Genomic DNA, 3,837 nt, shown 5'->3' on the forward strand with positions numbered 1-3,837 from the left:
GACCATAGATCGAGTCTTGTTCCAGTAACCCCCATACTTGTTTCGTACTATCACTTGTCCCTGCCATCGATAGGGTACGGTTCAATAAGTTGTCAACCCCTTCCTAGCACACACCGTACAGAGAGGCAATGGTGGAAGATACCGGCTGCATCCGGTAGACATGCCACCTGGTCCGGGGGCATGGGTGTTTCCGGTTGTCGCCGAGGGGTAGCTCCCCTAGTTTGCACGCGTTATAAATTTTGAGATCCCATGCTAGTCGAGGCTGTAGCCTCCCCACTTAGAGTTTTGCTTAACGAGTGTCGTGGGTGATTCCAGACACCGGTAAGTCAAGTTGGTGTGTGCGGTCAGGTGTGTTCTCTATTAAAAGACCGTAGACGGAATTAGTCCCGATGGACTAACGGAATCCATTACTCGTGGGTAAAGAGTGCATCCTCTGCAGAGATTATATCTATTCAAATAGCCGTGTCCATGGTTAAGGACTACAGCCTGGGATGGGTCAAGTGTCGGTCTTAGTGTCAGTCTTCGGAGGAAAAACTACCAAACCAGAACGTGGATCATGACTTGTGACTCATAATGATCATGATTACTATTATTTTGGACTAACCATTTACATTATTTGAATTATTGAGTATCCATGGGACGGTTTTACCTCCTAGATATTCACTGTGATTATTCTCTTATAAGCCCTTTATGTGGTGTCGCTCAGACGCCCGACTATGGCATGCTTGGCATTTAAACTACTTATAAGCCCTTTATGTGGTGTCGCTTAGATGCCCGATTGAGGCACGCTTTAAATTATTATCCTTTCGAGGCGTCGCTTCATACACCCGATCGGTGCATACTATTTGTACTCCATTATTGCATATTCATGTTGTATATGAATAACCTGCTTGCGTGCATCATGGATTTTATTTTGTGACTGACGTTATGATCATAAAATATTTCAGAGCATGATTATCATTTGTTATATTATAGCTGTGTTCATAATGCTTGCGAGTACATTCAAAGTACTCACTGGCTTGTCCCTAGCTATTGTCTTGGCCAGATTTCTTACATGGAGAGGAGCATTGCGATGACAGCCCCGGAACCTACGCAATGACGATAGCAGCCTTGCGAAGATAGGAGTTATCCAGGTCAGCTGTTCCTTTGGGAAATGGACTCCCATAGACGCTGATGAACCACCAACCGCTTCCGCCATCAGCCACTAGAAACCTTGTGTTGTACTCATAGGCCAGAATGGTATTGTACTACATATTATGTATTTTGCTTGGAGTTTCTGTATCAAGTTAGTGTATCATCAGCTAACAGTAATCCTGGGGCTGGTGAACACAACGGCCATTTTCTGGGAAATTAATATCCTGGAAAACCGGTCGCTACAACACCTTTAAAGGTGGTTTTGGTGGGTCTGATCCTTGAGGGATCAATACCCATTTTGCACACTGTATCCTGATAAAGTAGGTTCAGGCTGCTACCACCGTCCATGAGGACGCGTGTGACATGGAATCCGTTAATGATAGGGTCAAGCACCAGTGCAGCTGAACCGCCGTGACGGCTACTGGTCTGATGGTCCCTTATATCGAAGGTGATCGAGTAAGAGGACCACGGGTTGTATTTTGGGCCGACTGGCTCCATCGCGTAGACGTACCTTAGCACGCGCTTTCAATCCCTTTTGGGGATACGGGTAGCATATATCATATTCACCGTTTTCACTTGGGGAGGAAACCTCTTCTGTCCCCCTGTATTCGGCGGCCAAGGTTCCTCGTCGTCGTCGTTTTGCAATCCCTTTTCTCTGTTTTTGGTGTTTAACTTGCCGGCCTGTTTGAAGACCCAACATTCTCTGTTGGTATGATTGGCTGGCTTATCGGGGGTGCCGTAGATTTGGCACGGACGATCGAGTATGCGGTCCAGGCTGGAAGGGCCCGGATTGTTTCTATTAAATGGCGTTTTCCGTTGCCCAGACTTAGAGCCACTGAATCTGGCATTGACGGCCGTGTCTTTGGCATTATCGCCATTATTTCGACGCTTGTGTTTACTGCGTCGGGGCTTGCCATATCTATCTCTGGCTTCAGAAGTGCCAGGTTTGCTTGAGGTGCTGCTGCTATGAGCTAGCCAGCTATCCTCGCCCGCACAAAAGCGAGTCATGAGCATCGTGAGGGCTGCCATGGACTTTGGTTTCTCTTGGCTGAGGTGTCGGGGGGGCCATTCGTCGCAGATGTTATGTTTAAAGGCTGTTAAGGCTTCGGCATCCGGACAATCGACGATTTGGTTCTTTTTAGTTAAGAACTGGGTCTAGAATTTCCTGGCTGACTCTCCAGGCTGTTGGACTATATGACTTAGGTCGGATGTAAGTGCCCTGGAAGTTGTCGAGGAATGCGTCTTCCAGGTTCTCCCAACTGCCAATACTGTTTTCGGGCAGACTATTCAACCAGTGCCTAGCTGGTCCCTTGAGTTTTAGCGGGAAATACTTGATGGCGTGGAGGTCATCGTCGCGGGCCATATGTATATGGAGAAGGAAGTCCTCGATCCATACCGCAGGATCTGTTGTTCCATCATATGATTCAATGTTTATAGGTTTAAACCCTTCTGGGAATTCGTGTTCCATTACTTCGTCAGTGAAGCATAGGGGGTGTGCGGCGCCTCTGTGCCGGGATACGTCGTGACACAACTCGGATGGAGCCGGTCTGCGGTATTCGTCCCGGACAGGTGTTTATTTGTCATATCCGGCGTGGTGGCCGTCGTTGCGCATTGGGGCACATCCCCGCAATCCGTAGATTGATCTGGTCTGGCCTGCTTTATTCTCCAAGTCATACCGCAGGTCATGTATGTATCCCCGAGTTGTTGTGTTCCTATTTGTTCGGCGATGTGGTGCCGGCTTGTTTTCGGGCTGAATTGTCATTTTATCTCAGCCACGTGGTGGTCGGTCAACCGCATTGTGCGCTGGTAGTGCCAGCTCTGGTGCCTCGTCGTCAAATTGAGGTAGTAATTTGCACTTCGGGTAACTTTTTGTTTGGCGCTCGGGTCCGTATTCCTCGGCTGCCAGGACCTCAGTCCATCTATCAGTGAGCAGGTCTTGATCAGCTCGAAGCTGCTGCTGCTTGTTCTTCAGGCATTTTGCAGTGGCTATAAGCCAGCGCTTGAAACGCTCCTGTTCAATAGGGTCCTCAAGCACGATAACTTCTTCGTCGCCGAGGCTCACCTTGTCCTCGGAGAGGGGCATATAATTGATATCTTCCAAGTCATTGTTCACGGTCTGTTCGTCGGGGCTGGCTCGCACATCTTCCCATCCAGCCTGCTCGAGACTTAGCTTGGCGGGGTCTTCGTTGTCTTCGGCATCGTCCGGAGCGCTATCCTCTCTTGTACCGATATCGTTGTTTTTATCATGGTGTGTCTTAGAGCGGCACCGCTTGAGGGAGTCCTAGATAAGGGGGTATCCAGATAGCCGGACTATATTCTTTGGCCGGACTGTTGGACTATGGAGATACAAGATTCAAGACTTCGTCCCGTGTCCGGATGGGACTCTCCTTGGCATGGAAGGCAAGCTTGGCGATTCGGATGTAGATCTCCTTCTCTGTAACTGACTCTGTGTAACCCTAGCCCCCTCCGGTGTCTATATAAACCAGAGGGTTTAGTCTGTAGGACACAACAACAATCATACCTTAGGCTAGCTTCTAGGGTTTAGCCTCTCTGATCTCGTGGTAGGTCAACTCTTGTAATACTCATATCATCAAGATCAATCAAGCAGGAAGTAAGGTATTACCTCCATCGAGAGGGCCCAAACCTGGGTAAACATCATGTCCAAAGTCTCCTGTTACCATTAGCCTTAGACGCACAGTTCGG

Source organism: Triticum dicoccoides, chromosome 5A, assembly GCF_002162155.2.
Source record: "Triticum dicoccoides isolate Atlit2015 ecotype Zavitan chromosome 5A, WEW_v2.0, whole genome shotgun sequence".
In the NCBI taxonomy this organism is placed as follows: Eukaryota; Viridiplantae; Streptophyta; class Magnoliopsida; order Poales; family Poaceae; genus Triticum; species Triticum dicoccoides.